This window comes from Delphinapterus leucas, chromosome 10, assembly GCF_059928025.1.
Source record: "Delphinapterus leucas isolate spDelLeu-1000000601 "Yukka" chromosome 10, BTC_Dleu_Yukka2, whole genome shotgun sequence".
NCBI lineage: Eukaryota > Metazoa > Chordata > Mammalia > Artiodactyla > Monodontidae > Delphinapterus > Delphinapterus leucas.
Window position 1 is genome coordinate 81,589,400 of NC_143138.1, and position 16,161 is coordinate 81,605,560.

Genomic DNA, 16,161 nt, shown 5'->3' on the forward strand with positions numbered 1-16,161 from the left:
AGTGGATGGTATCTATTTGATGTCTTATTCCTTCTGGTGTTTGAACCCCTCTGTCTCCTACTGGTAACCTTCGCTCTGGTCTTAACATCCCCTTGATCTTGATGTCATATTGGAAGGGAAATGATAAACCAATGCCTGCTGAGGAATCACGATGGTACCTAACAGACAGAGTTGGGTCTGTTGCTGAAAATCTTTCAGGACAAAAGGTCTGCATCGCCAACAAAGGGCTTTCAGATGTTGCAGCAAAAGTTGATCGTTTTCCCATAAGTGAATTTGTCCTTTCCTTAATAATGGAATATCTATTCATTAGCTGAGACCATGACTGCCCTAAAGAAAGATTACATCTGCCAGTCTCTCTTGTAGCTATGGAGGCCATGACACTGAGTTCTGACCAATGGTATCCAAAGAAAGTGGTCTGTGCAACTTCTTGAAAGTGTCTTTACTGGAAAGTAGTCTGAACTTTTATGTCCCTTCCTATTGGCTGGAACACAGACACGAAGGCTGGGGCTCAAGCAGTCAGGTTGCATCATGAGGTCAGGTGGTGGAAGTAGTGTGTTGATGGTGATGGAGCAGGAAGCTGGAAGAAGCCTGTGTCTGAGAACCAGGGAGCATCCCAGCAGTCCTGGGCAGCTTACCTTGGGATGTTGTTTATGTAAGACAGAATTAAGCTCCTATCTAGATTTCTGCTACCTTGGGTTTTATGTCATATTAATCAAATTTTAATGAAGCAGGCACTATGACAGGCTGGTGGGGAAATGAAAATATAGACCAGAGACTTCCTGAGTATCCCTGAATCAGGGGGTTACTGATTCTCTCTACTTGTAATGCTTGTCCATATACTGTCCTTAAGCCAGAATGAAACTTGAAAAGAAAACAGTTTATTAAAGATCAGAATGCATTCTGGCAACCACAGTTCAGGGCAAAACTCCTGCTCCAGGGGGATCCTGGGAGATCCTGGGAGAGTCCTCCTTCCTTCATGGCTTTTCCCCAAGAAGCAAGCCTATGTTTGCGACAGCAGTCTCTGCTCACCTCTATTGCCCCAGCCCCTGAAGTCACTTAGCCCCAAAGAGTTATATCTACCCTAATTGCCTATACTCAAGATAACTTTGTAAAGAGAAGCCTGGAGGACAGAGAACAAAGAACAAATGGGATCAAATTTGCAATTTAGAAATACTGGTACAGAACAAATTGAAGGCGTGATGTGAAATTGGGAGGAGGGAGAAAAATTAGGAAGGCATTGAAATAATGCAGGAGGCAAGTGACAAGAGCTGGGGCAAAGGCATTGCCAGTAAGAATGTAAAGGAAGCTACAGCTTCATTATAATTGTCACTGGTATGAGATTTCCTAGTGATTATTCATGGGGGGGAAAGTGTGGCTGATCACTAATGAAGTCCGGTTTCAAGTGGGCAGAAGAAGGAAAGTGGGCAAAGGAAATGGTGAAGTGTAACCACAAGGACAGAAGGAAAACCAGGAGAGAGGGGCATCACAGAATAGAGGGGGTGGTAAACAGAGTAACAATTACTAAAGAAGAAGGATAAGGAGGAAAACGTATCTACTGGCTTTGGCAACATGGTGGTCACTGGAAACACTATCCCGAGTGACTGATGGGTGTGGAAGGCAGACTGCAGCTGAGGAACTCAGCCTCTTTTCCATTCCTGTAGTAATGGAAAGTGTGGGATGAAGGGTTGTTTCTATGGAATTATGGAAACTGCTGGAACACAGAAATCAGATGAAGGGAATTCTTATAAGAAGCTTGGTTTGATAACATAGAACACTTCCAATTCATACTCATGTTGTCTTTGGCTCAGTGGAAATGGTAATGAATACAAAAACTTCAGCACTGTGACTGCCCTCGACTGTTTGGACATCTTGACTACTACCCAGTCAGCCAGGCCAAAATCAACTTAGCAGTTATGCACAGGGGCATGATAGCAATATGCCAAATGTCTACTGTCTGCAACCGAGAGCTAATAGTGAAAAGTTCTGCTAATTAGGCTCTGTTTATATTTCCATAATCGTGGCTAATTACCTGTTTTATTCAATGATATGCTTTATTAATTACCATGGGTGCACTTGTTTCTCAGCATATTTTAAGCATCTTACAACGCATGTTCTATCTTCTGAGTGTCCTTACCAGCCAAGATTTTGTTTGTATTGAACAGCAACAGATACATGGAACATGATGTATAAACTACAGAAGCTATTCCCCCCAACCCCCTTTGATCTTTCATTGAGAAACACAGTAATAGGCTGGTCAAATTTTAGTGTCAGGAGAGATAAAATGAAAAATATTATTATGTGGAGCAGTTCTCACCCCAGGAGTGGGGAGAAGGTTTCTTGGTAGAACATGGGAATTTTATTCTAGTTACAAGACAAAGTTGGATATCACCATCTAATCCGTTTCTATAGGACAACTACAATTGAGGTCCTTAAAACTTTGCATATGTGGCTGCTATGACAAGAGAATGCCTATAAAATTGTGTTTCTCAGGAAAAAAAAAAAAAAAGGGAGACTTGTTTTTTATCATGATAAGTTCCAGGTCTTCGAAAGAGTGATTGGTGGTTTGTAAGAAAATTAGGGCAATATCTCTAGCTTGGAATGGGAGAGACTGAAGTCCAGATGGGGACAAAAAACTATCATAGAATTGCCAAGTGTGGAAACAGCAAAGTAAGAGCTGGAATTCCAGTCTCCTGCTTCTTCCCACTGATCTCTGCCTCAACTACTCCATGCTGGAAAGGCACGTGTGATGGTCACTTTTTTTTCTTTTTTCTAATAGATCTTTATTGGAGTGTAATTGCTTCACAATACTACTGTGTTAGTTTCTGTTGTACACCAAAGTGAATCAGCCCTATGCATATTCATGTCCCGATATCCCCTCCCTCTTGAGTCTCCCTCCCACCCTCCCTATCCCACCCCTCTAGGTCAGAACAAAGCACTGAGCTAAATCTCCCTGGGCTATGCTGCTGCTTCCCACCAGCCAACTATTTTACATTCGGTAGTGTTTATATGTCGATGCTACTCTCACTTCGCCCCAGCTTCCCCCTCCTACCCCGTGTCCTCAAGTCCATTCTCGATGTCTACATCTTTATTCCTGCCCTGTAACTAGGTTCATGGTTACTTTTAATTGTCAACTTGACTGGGCTAAAGGATGCCTGGATAGCTGGTAAAACATTATTTCTGGGTGTGTCTGTGAGGGTATCTCAGGAAGAGATTAGCGTTTGAATCTGTAAATGGAGTAAAGACGGCCCTCACCGCTTCAGGCGGGGCATCATCCAATCCGCTGAAGGCCTGAATAGAACAAAAAAGCAGAGGAAGGGCAAACTGGCTCTCTTTTTGCTTGAGCTGGGACATCCATCTTCTGCCCTTGGACATTGGTGCTCCTAGTTCTTGGGCATTCAGACTAAGACAGGAACCTACACCGCTGGCTTCCCTGGTTCGTGGGCCTTTGAGCTCGGGCGGAATTACACCACCAGTCTCCCTGATTCTCTGTTGTAGACGCAGATGGTGGGACTTCTCAGCCTCCACAACTGCATGAGCCAATTCCTATAATAAATCTCCTCGTATGTATTTATATACACCCTAGTGGTTCTGTTTCTCTGGAAAACCCTGACTAATATATCCAGGTATTTCAGGCTCTGGGGTCACTCAGATCTCACTTTGAAGCCTGAATCCACTGTATACCTCACTTGTCTCATCTGGAAAATGGGGTCACAGAAGTTACCACTGTACTGGGATTGTTTTGATTGTTAAATGAGGAAATGTATGGGAAGCTCCCACACAGTGCTTGGCGCATGGTGACTACCCAACAAATGTCAGCTGCTTTTAACAGCACAGACCCTGAGCAAGCTGGCTGCGGCTTTGCTGGGTTTGACCCACTCCCAGGAAAAAAAGGCTAGTTTGCACCTGCTCCTGATCAGTTTCAACTGAGACCCAGTCATAGCCATATTCCAACATCAAAGGCACGTGGGCCATAACATACTCCCTTTTCTGTTGTTTTCCATATATGTGTATCTGGCTGAATTGATTGATTGGCTACTACCATATGGAGTCCTGTGACTACGTGGGGCCACAGCTCTGAGGCTGCCAAGCAGAACAGTGAGGATACAGTATGGTGCTTCCATCCCACTGTCTGAATTCTCTGGTTAAATCACTCAACCTCTCTGTGCCTCTGTCTCCTCATCTACAAAATGGGGATAAAAGAGGACATACCTCTTAGGTTCTGAAGATAAAATGAGATGCTGCACATAAAGTGCTTAGCCAAAGAGAGCCCCTCCTACGTCCTCCATTTTTAGGCCATTAGTATGATTTGTATTTTCTCTGCCATCCCTACCGTCTCACTGGGCAGCTTGGTTCTAATCAGGAACAGGATATACAAATGTCACCTGCAGTTTATGGTGTCCTAAAGTTGTATGAACAGCGACAGGCAGGCTGAAAGGAGGTCCAGGCTTTCTCCTCTACTGTAACCTGTCCATCTTGTGACTAAGTAGGTGGGATGGGAAGGGGGAAAAGACCTGCATCTTGGGGTCTCTGGGCCATTGAGCTTATAGGCTTGGATTTCTTACATAAACCGAGTTTCAGAGGATTAAAGCATGACGGAGACCTGGTCTCTCCTGGCTATAATTTCCCATCCTCTGCTCTCAACCCTTCCTTGACTGGTGGTAAGAGATTACCTGTTGTCTGATTGTTTATGTGCAAAGATCTCCATTCTGTGTCTGGTTCTAAAGATGATGAGGATCAGAAAAAGTCATATAGGTAAAGCAGAAGTTCCAACCTATACTGTGCCTGTGGATGCCAAGGTGAACTTGTCACAATGTGGATGGCTGGCTCTGACCTCCAAATCTCTGACTTCAGTCAGTCCTGCCCAGCAATCTGCGCCTTTTCTAATTACCAGCCAAGAGGATTTGATGCAGAATCATGCCTGAACCTCACTGTAAGAAACACAGTTCTAACCCATGCCTGCATTAATATTCCTTTGCTTTGAAACTTGTTGCTTAAGTAAGAAAACATTGGCTCTGGTGTTGCAGGGCCTGCCTGTGTTCAACCCACGTGAGTACACACCCACCTTCCCCTGGCCAAGTCATTGCCTGAGATAGGCTTTAATATCAAGAAACGCTTTTAAAGACCACTATTAAAATCACTTTAACTTTTTAACCAAGAGAAGAAATAGAAAAAAGCATAGCATTTGAGAAAAAAGACACCGTTTAAGTAAAGAAATTAAAAAATCATGATCTTAAGACGTCAAGCTTACTGATTTGGTCAACTCAAGAACACAAGCTGTTCAAAACCCACTGGCCAATTTCGTGAAAATTTAATTGAAAAGTGATTTCTACCATGTAGACCAAACTCCTGAAGGAAGGAGGTAGCCTAGTGTAACAGAAAGAGCACAGATATTTCTATCAGACGACTTTGCTTTGAATTCTGGCTCCATCAATCCAACCATGTGATCTTAACCTCCTTGAGGCTGGTTTTCCAATGGGAATAAGGGTGTGGTAAACATTAGTGATAACGTATACAACCCGCATAGCCCAGTTATTTGTATTATTCATGATCATTGCTATTTTCATTTATCTCTTCTTACCTTCAATCAATAAGACGGGAAACATGATGGTATTAGCTTATAATTTTGTTGTGAGAATCATTAAATTAGATAATTCAAAGCCTACACGTTTAGTGCGTATGATGTTCTAAGTACTTTATATGCATTAACTTATTTAATCCTTGCAACAACCCTGTGAAGTTCTCCCCATTTTTACTGAGGATGAGGAAACTGAGGCTCAGAAAGATTAAGTACATTACCCAAGGTCACACAGCTATAAGGGGTGAAGCTGGACTATTATATGTGAAGAGCTCAGCTCAGTACCTGGCACACAGTAGAGTCTCAATAATGGGCAGTATTTATGGTGTCATGCGTAGAGAGAACCTTTCCTAAGGGGTTGCCTTGGGGAGTATGACAATCATGGCTGGCTGGAAATTCCACATTGGTCAGTGCGTTAGTACTGATGGCAGTTCATTCTTTCATGGAGCATGGGTTCAGGATTGCCATGGTGGACAAAAAAGAATTAGCCCCGAGCTATGAGCTACAAAGAAGAGTGGCCATATATTTAAATAAGGGGTCAAATTTATCCCATGTGGTTCCCATATTAATGATACCTATCTACAAAGGAACTGAATAACTGTCTTACTTAGAAGATTCCTTTTTAGTCCTGAGAGAACAGTTATGCTGCAAAGAAGCAGTTGTTAAGACTGGCTGGGAAAAAAAAAAAATCTTCTCTTGTAAGTTATATTTTGATGGGCCCGCATTAGACACAATAAAGGCACTGATATTTAAATTGATCAGGGACAGATGTTAAACCTATTTTATGTAAGAATTATAGACAAAGTTAACTGCCAAAACAGACTGTTTCCTGAAACATTGGACAGATGGAACCAAGAAGATGTACTCTTGAGGAGTCTGAACTCTTCAAAGTGACCCTAATCTTAAAAAAATCGTTTTGATCAAAGCACTTCAGTGACTTTTAATTCTTTTGTTTCTGTACTTTTTTCACTTTGTCACGGCTACAAAGGTATTTGGGACGCAAAATTTTTCTCTCTCTCCCTCTCTGTGTATGTGTATGTTACACATGTGTGAGTATTCCTGGTTTCAAAAGCATGATTTGTTTTATTTTCTTTCTATCACTCACTGTGGGAAAAGTGAGTGTGCTGTACACATTGCTGGCTGTCTCCCCAGCATCTGCTCCCCTCCCTTCTCCTCAACAGTCCCTGATTTCCATTTGGGGATCTGGGGTTCCAGGGATGTTGATTCTACTTCCATCTCCAGATCTCGTCACTATTTGCTGGAAAGCCTTTGATTGTTCCTTTTCTTATTCAGAGCAAAAAACCCCAAAGTGTTTCCACTGGGCTGCAAAGCTTGATGCAGTCCAGCCCTGTTACGCCAACCTCATCTCCTACAGCCTCCCCACCCACTCTGTACTCCTTTACAAGGACCCCCTTGCTTTTCCTTAAATATGCCAGGCACTTTTATGTCTCCCAATATGCTCCCACCTTTCGGACTTTAACTCTCTGCTCTGTTAGAATAAAGCAAATGAAGACCGATTGAGTTGAAGGGTTTTCCCCAAATCCCTCATTTTTGGCTCAGAGAAAAAAGAACCCCAATACAATCAGATTCATTTTAAGCATTCACCATTAAATGCTTCAAGAAGAGTGTTCACCAACATCCTGCCCTGCTAAGCACTGAAGAGGATGTGTGTGAAGTCTTTCTTCTTGTGTTCCTAAAGAACAATATGCGGTTCACTTGTGCAGAGAAGGCTTGGTTGAAAGCAATTGCAAGTTATTTACCGGGTGGGGTTTCGGTCTTGCATTGGCTATTCTGCTGATACTCACTTAATGAAACTTAAAAATAAAAACATCTGGAAAGTATGCCAACCGATGCCTGCTTCACCATTTCAGCTTTCTGGCTTGCCTCAAGTAATTTTAATAAAATACGTTAACTCTACTAGTGTCTTGAAAGAATTCATGTTCTATGATCTGGCCCTCTCAACTGCTCCAAGTTTTGGAAATAGGCCCATGAACTTAATGAACTACTTAAAATAATACTCCAGGAGACTTAAATCTTGATAATTATGCAAGGAGTAATATTTCAGGTATATTACATGTTTTGAAAACGACGCATTTTGCCTAGAATTCTGATTGTTGTACTTGAAATGAGCTATGGTTACCAGGATCAAATTTAAATCAAGTTTTCAATTCATAGATGACCTAAAATGAAGTTCATGTAACTAACAGTAGGGAGGGATGGTGCTACCGCTCTCTTGAGTTTGCCTTATAATGACTCTGTTTAATTTCCTGTTTTAAGGAAAGAACTTGAATGGAATTTCTTCTTCAGGGACTGTTTGGTTTAAACCTGATCCTCTCAAATGCTTTCCTAAATCCCTCCTTTGAGGATTTGGACTCCGGACTCACCTGAAGGTATCATTTCAGTTCTTGGATGAGAGACACGCTTTTTATCATTCCGAAGCAATCCAAGAAAGTCCTTCTCTGCCACAAATGGCACCAGCAAGTGTACAAAGCCCACTTTGTTCTGTGGGAAAGTAAAACATATTTTTAATAGTGCATCCTTGGACTGAAATAGGAAGACCCTCCACCGGGACATTAACATAAGTCAGAATCATTAACGTTCATAACAACAATCACCATTGCTATTTATGCAGTTGGTGTTCAATGTATCTGGGTCTCGTTTCATTCAATAGCATAATATCTACATTTGCCAGCAGCCCTGATCTGGACTTTTTGCTGTTAAACTCAGCTAGGAAAATTAGTAGCCAAGCCAGAGAATGTAAGGTCAAGGCCTTCATTACTTCTTTTGCCATGACTAGTTAGTAGAGCAAAAGATCTCCCAGCCTATCCACCCAAGCTCTTCCCACTTTCCTGTGGAAAGATAGCTCACTGATAACAGTGAAGGGTCAGTGTCTAAGCAAATTCTTTGGGATTGGGTATATGTTGGTTTTAGCAGTTCAGGCGAGGATGACTTATTTTGAACCGCAACACAAAAGATTATGTGCAAGTCGAGTTATTGGAAAGTTTATAGGCTAGATATGCTGCTTAGACAAATAGGAATTTCTATACAGTGTCAAGCTAAGCAAGCAACCCCAACAAACTCAATCATTGTGAGGCTAAACTAAGAGTAATTTAAGAAAAACAAAACCAAAAACACCACTAGGAGAAAGTGAAAATTACAGTCAGGTAAGATAACAGTGTAATGTATTCTCCATAGCTCAGGGATTCCAATGATTATGTGGTGCCTACGTGCACAGCAAAAGCTTCACAGCTCTGTGAAACCCTGCCCAGCAGACAGCTTTCTTAGAAGAATTCAGAATTAAAAGCCAGAGTAATCCATTTCTAATTAATGAATATCAAGTTTTAAGAAATCTGAATAACTCACTTATTAGGTTATTATGAAGTAACCTTAATCATACGTTGAAGTGACAGTCCATGGAATTTCAAATCATTCACCCAGAAGCCCCGAAAGAAAAAAAATATACATTAAAAAATTTAACTTTTTATTTGAGACAATCACAGATTCGTATGCAGTTGTGAGAAATAGGATGGAGGGGTCCAGTGTAGCCTTTACCAAGTCTCCCCCAATGGTAATATCTTGTAAAACAATAGTACAATGTCACAACCACAACACTGACACTGATACAATCAAGATACAGAGTATTTCCATCAACACAAGCATTTCTCATGTTGTCCTTTTGTAGCCATACCCACTTCTCTCCCACCTCCATCTTCTTCCTCACCCCAGGCAACCAGTAATCTGGTCTCGATTTCTATAATTTTCTCATCTCAAGAATGTTAGTCAATGGAATAATATAGTAAGTAACCTATAGTAAGCAATATAGTAAGTTAACTGCCAAATTGTTTTTCAGAATGACTGTACCATTTTACATTCTCACTGAAATGTATGAGTGATCCATTTTCTTTACATCCTCTCCAGCATTTGCTGTTGTCTCTATTTTTAATTTTAGCCATTCTGATAGGTGTGTAGTGACACCTTACTGAGCTTTTAATTTGCATTTCTCTAATGGCTGATGATGTTGAACATCTTTTCATGCATTCACTTGCCATCAGTATAGCCTCTTCAGGGAAATGTCTTTTTATGTCTTTTGCCCATTTTCTAATTGGATGCTTTGTTTGTTTTTTACTGTTGAGTTTGAGAATTCTTTTATAGTCTAGAAATTGGTACTTTGTTGGATATGTGTTTTGCAAATATTTTTTCTCACTTTGTTGCTTGTTTTCTCATCTTCTCACAGTGTATGTTGCAGAGGAAAGTTTTTAATTTTGTTGAAGTCCAATTTATCCTTTTTCTTTTCCTTTTATGGACCATACTTTTGATCTCAAGTCTAAGAACTCTTTGTCTAGCCCTAGATACCAACTATTTTCTCCTATTTTTTCATATTGATTTATAGTTTTACACTTAATTCTGCAGTCTATTTTGAGTTTGTTTTTGTATAAGATGTGAGGTTTAGGTTTAGGTTCAGTTTTTTGCCTGTGGTTTGCCTATGGTTGTCCACTTCTTCCAGCACCATTTGTTGGAAAGTCTATCTTTTCTCCATTGAATTGTTTTTACTCTTCTGTTAAAATCAGTTGGGCATATTTGGTTGGATCTATTTCTGGGTTCTTTTTTTGGTTCCACCGACCAATGGTGTGCCTATTTCTCTGCCAGTATCACACAGTCTGGATTACTGGAGCTATATAATAAATTTCTAAATCAGGTAGACGGATTCTTCCCACCAATTCTTCTCAAAATTATTTTAGCTATTCTGGTTCCCTTGCTTTTAATATAAATTTTAGAATAATCTTGTCTATATCTACAAAAAATATGCTGGGATTTTGATAGGAACTGCACTAAACTTCTGTAAAATTTGGGGGAGGACTGACATCTTTTCTATGATGAATCTTTCAATCCATGAACATAGTATGTCTCTCCATTTATTCATATATTCTTTGATTTCTTTCATCAGCACTTTGAACTTGTCAGCATATAAGTACTGTACATATTTTATACAATATTTTAAGTGACTTTGAATGGTATCATACTTTTAATTTCAGTGTCTACATGTTCATTGCTAGTGTATAAAAATAAAATTAATTTTTGTATATTTATTTTGTATCTTGTGACCTTCCTAAATTCCCTTATTAGTTCTAGAAGTTTTTTGGTAGATACCTTGAGATTTTCTAAGTAGACAATTGTGTCATCTGCAAAAAGGAGACAGTTCTATTTCTTCTTTTCTGTATTCCTTTTCTTTCCTTATTGCACTGGATAGAAACTTCCAGCACCATGCTGAGTAAAAGTGGTGAGAGTGAGCATCCTCGTCTTGTTTCTGATCTCAGGGAAAAAGTATTCAGTCTTTTCAGTCATTTAAATGTAATGTACTTATTGATGTGTTTGTATTTAGGACCACCATATAATTATTTATTTTCTGTCTTTCTGTTTTTGTTCCCCTATTTCCCTTTTCCTAACGTTTTTGTGGTTATCTAAATATTTCCAGCATTCCATTTAAATTTATCTGTTGGTGATTTTGGCTATAACTCTTTACATGGATTTTAAGTGATTGCCATTGATTTTAAGTGATTGCCCTAATGATTTAAGTATATACATACTTGATGTTCCATAAAGTATATATATACTTGATGTCCCACAATTTATGTAGAAGTAGTATTTTATCTCTTGAATTGGAATGTAGAAACCTTACAACTATGTAGGTCTTATTACATCCCCCCTTTATTTTATACTTGTGTTATATATCATATCCACATACATTAAAAAGCCCATATACAAGGTCATAACTTTGCTTTCAGTCATCAAATATATTTTAAAGAGCTCAATTGAGAGTTCATTATATTTACCCAAATATTTACCATTTCTATTGCTTTTCCTTCATTCCTGATGTTCCAATTTTTTCTTCTGGTGTCATTTCCCTTCTGGTGAAGAGCCTCCTTTGGCAATTCTTTTATTAGAGTAGGTAGGATGGAAATGGATTCTTTTACTTTTCCTTCACTGAGAACATCTTTATGTTACCCTTATTCCTGAAGGATGTTTTCACTGGATATAGAATTCTGGGTTAACAGTTCTTCACTTGCAGCACTTTAAAAATGTTGTGCTACTTTCTTCTGGCCTCCATGGTATTCTGATGAGAAATCTGGAGTCACATGACTTATTATTGCCCTCTGGGTAATGTATTGTTTTTCCCTGGCTGCCTTTGATAAATTTTCATTGTCTTTAATGCCGTAATTTGGCTATGTTTAGCCTTGAATTTCTTTGGGTTTATATAGTTTGAGTCTTGAGGAGCCTCGTGGACCTGTAGATAAATGTCTTTTGTTAAACTTTGGAAGTTTTCAGCCACTGTTTCTTCAAATAATTATTCATTACTGTACTCATTCTCCTTCTCTTCACCTGATGACATAAATGACATAAATGTTAGACCTTTGTTAGTGGCCCATAGGTCCCTGAGGCTTTGTTCGTTTTTAAAAAAATTTTTTTTCTATTGCTCTTCATAATTTCTACTGACCTAACTTCAAGTTCACTGACTCTTTCCTCTGCCATCTCTAGTCTGCTGTTGATCTATACAATGAGTTTTTAATTTTGGTTATTGCATGTTTTTGTTCTAAAATTTCTACTTGGCTCTTCTTTATATTTTCTATTTCTTTGCTGAGACATTCTATTTTTTCATTTATTTCAGGTGTGTTTGTGATTGCTTATTGGAGCATTTACATAATAGCTGCCATAAAGTCTTAGCCAAATAGTTCCAATATGTGTGTCATTATGGTGTTGAGGTCTGTTGATTGCCTTTTCCATGCAGTTTGAGGTTTTTCTCATCCTCTATATGTCCAGTAATTTGGATGTATTTTGAATACTATATTATGAAACTCTGTGTCTTCTTTAAATCTGATGAAAATTATTGATATTTTTGTTTTAGTAGGCAATCAAACTGGTTAGGTTCAGATCACAAATTCCAACCTATGAGCACTGTTTCCAAAATCATTTCAACTTTCAAAGCCTTTGCAGTTCTATTAGGATCTGTCCCACATCTCTGTCACTCAGCGGTTAGTTTGGGACCTTGGCCACGGTCTATCAGTTCAGTTCTCATAGTCTTCATTTGCTGATTAGAATCAGACTCCTGCATGCATAACTCAGGGGGAGCCCATTTGTTCATAAATCACTTTATGGGGTTTCCTTCTTGAGTTCTCCTCTCCAATCTCCCTGGGTGCTTTCATTTCCCTTGTGTTCCTCTTTTTGGCCCTCTGGTCTGAGAGTTGGGCTTTAGTTACCCTTTCTGTCATGCATATCTGTGACTGCACCCATGTCTGAGCCCAAGTGGCAGAGGACAGAGAAGGAACCAAATGCAATGGAGGGGTTGCCCCATTCTGTAGGGATCACATCTCCACCTGTTGAAAAGAAAGGTGCCCCTCCCTCAGAGTTTTGGCTCCTGCTAGTTCCAGGTCAAGTTTTTGTCATTGCCACCATGGGACTGCCTTGGGGACATGGTGGGAGAGAACCAAGAGAAGGAAAAAAAGAAGGCAAAACAGATTTTCACACTGTCTCCAAGCATTAGGAGTCCAAGCATTATGAGTCCCCTTTTTCTTCTTCTCAAGCTGGGACTAGGAGGCTTCTTCTGGAGCACTGTCTGCACCGCAGGGCTTTCTTTGGGGTTTTAGGCTGCACTGTGTTCAGGCCAGGGGATGTTGAAAGGGAAAAAAAAATAATAAACTCACAACAATTTTGGTGGCATTTCAAATTCTAGTCTTCTTCCCCAGTCTACCTGCTACTAATTACTTTTCAGAGTTCTCAAACTGCTCTATGCATTCTGTCCATATTTCACAGTTGTGTTCAATGGGAGACATAGGGTACAGAGTGCTTATTCCACCTTTACTGGAACAAGAACCTTAAAACATGCATATTTTGATAGACTGAACAGCTATCATAAAAAGCCCTACACCATATTTGAGAATCACCAGTCAAAAGCAAGGTGGCTCAGTCTCCATGTTCTTCTAAGAAAAGAACAATGATATGTTTATCAGTCTTTTAGTCATGACACAGGTACAATTAATTAAAAACTTACGGCTGAAGATCTTAGATTTGCTAAGTATCTTTATAAAACTATATACCTGGATGATATTACTTTAGCTCGTAGTTGAAATATACTCAAGACAGTGATTAAAAACAGACTTTGGTTTTTATCCAAAGTTGAGATGAGAAAAAGTAATCTAAAGTTTGCTTTGTTATCTTTTGCAACTCTACTTTGGAGGACATTGCCCATTTTGTTCCATGTTGTTTAAATAAAACATTCCTCTTTGAACTTCATGTAAAGAAAAGGTCCATCACTTCTTATGAACTCACATGCTTCTTATACAACTTAGGTTTTCTTTTTGTCCTGCCTTTCAGGAATATCAGAACCTCATATATTCTGGTTCTTCTGTTACTGGCTCTCCTTAGCTAGTATTCTTGGAACAGCTATTTTTCCTCCACCACATTACATGGGTCTTACTATTTTATACTTATTTTATTGATAGAAACTAAGTCATAAATGAATAAGATGCAATGGTAAGATTATTAGTCTCCTCTCTCCTTTTCCTTTGCCATTTCTTTTTTGCTTTTTTATCATGCTTTAAAAAAAATATAGTGTTGAATCTGGGTGATGAATACCTAGGATTTTATAATATAATCACACCTATTTTGTATATTCTTGAAATTTCCCACAATAAAAAATTAAAAGTTAAAAATTAATGAAATTATAACAGTGTGGCACTGGTACAAGAAATAAAAAGATAATTATTGAAATAGAATAGGTAGTCTTGAAGCTGACCTAGCTAGCACATTGCATTCTGACTTATACATTAAAGATGCAATCATATATCAGTGGGAAAGTTACAGCTGCTATGGAAAACAGTATGGAGGTTCCTCAGGAAATGAAAAATAGAATTACCATATGATCCAGCAATCCCCCTCCTGGGTACATATCCAGACAAAACTCTAATCCAAAAAGATACATGCACCCTTATGTTCACAGCAGCACTATTCACAATAGCCAAGACATGGAAACAACCTAAACGTCCATCAACAGGTGAATGGATAAAGAAGATGTGGCCTATATATACAACGGAGTACTGCTCAGCTATAAAAAAGAATGAAATAGTGCCATTTGCAGCAACATGGATGCAACTAAAGATTCTCAAACTGAGTGAAGTAAATCAGAAAGAGAAAGACAAATACCATATCATATCACATATGTGGAATCTAAAATATGACACTAATGAATCTATCTATGAAACAGAAACAGACTCATGGACATAGAGAACAGACTTATGGTTGCCAAGGGGGAGGGGGTTGGGGGAGGGATGGATTGGTAGTTTGGGGTTAGCAGATGTAAGCCATTATTCATGGAATGGATAAAAAACAAGGTCCTATTGTATAGCACACAGAACTATATTCAGTATCTTACGATAAACAATAATGGAAAAAAATATTTAAAAAAAGAATGTATATATGTGTATAGCTGAATCACTTTGTTATATAGCAAAAATTAAAACATTGTAAATCAACTATACTTCAATTTAAAAACAAACAAAAAACAAAACAACAAAAAAATAAATCAGTGGGAAAGGTGTTTTTTTTTTTTTTTTTTTTTTTAACAAATAGGTACCTGGTAATGCATTAGTTATTTGTGGGGAAAAGTTTACTTTTCACTGAACACAAAACCTCAAAATCAATTCTAAGTACAGGTAAGAGTTAAATGGAAAAAAGTCAGACCATAAAAATCTAAAAAAATAAGTGATTACTGACTATTTGGGGAGAAACTTTTTAAGGTAAGAACAAAAAACAACAATCCCAAAGGTTAAAGATTTTATCACTGAAACATTTCACACTTTACATTTTGAAAATAACAATAAAACAAGAATAGGGGAGGAACTTCAAGATGGCGGAAGAGTAAGATGTGGAGATCACCTTCCTCCCCAGAAATATATCAAAAATACATCTACATGTGCAACAACTCCTTCAGAACACCTACTGAACACTAGCAGAAGACCTCAGACCTCCCAAAAGGCAAGAAACTCCCCACGTACCTGGGTAGGGCAAAAGAAAAAAACAGAGATAAAAGAATAGGGACGGACTCGCACCAGTGGGAGGGAGCTGTGAAGGAGGAAAGGTTTCCACTCACTAGGAAGCCCCTTCGCGGGCGGAGACTGCGGGTGGCAGATGGGGGAAGCTTCGGTGACGCGGAGGAGAGCACAGCAACAGGGTGCGGAGGGCAAAGCGGGGAGATTCCCGCACAGAGGATCGGTGCCGATCGGCACTCACCAGCCCGAGAGGCTTGTCTGCTCACCCGCCGGGGCGGGCGGGGCTGGAAGCTGAGGTTCAGGCTTCGGTCGAAGCGCCGGGAGAGGACTGGGGTTGGCGGCGTGAACACAGCCTGAAGGGGGCTAGTGCGCCACAGGTAGCCGGGAGGGAGTCCGGGAAAAGGTCTGGACCTGCCGAAGAGGCAAGAGACTTTTTCTTGCCTCTTTGTTTCCTGGTGCGGGAGGAGAGGGGATTAAGAGCGCTGCTTAAAGGAGCTCCAGAGACGGGCGCGAGCCACGGCTATCAGCACGGACCCCAGAGACGGG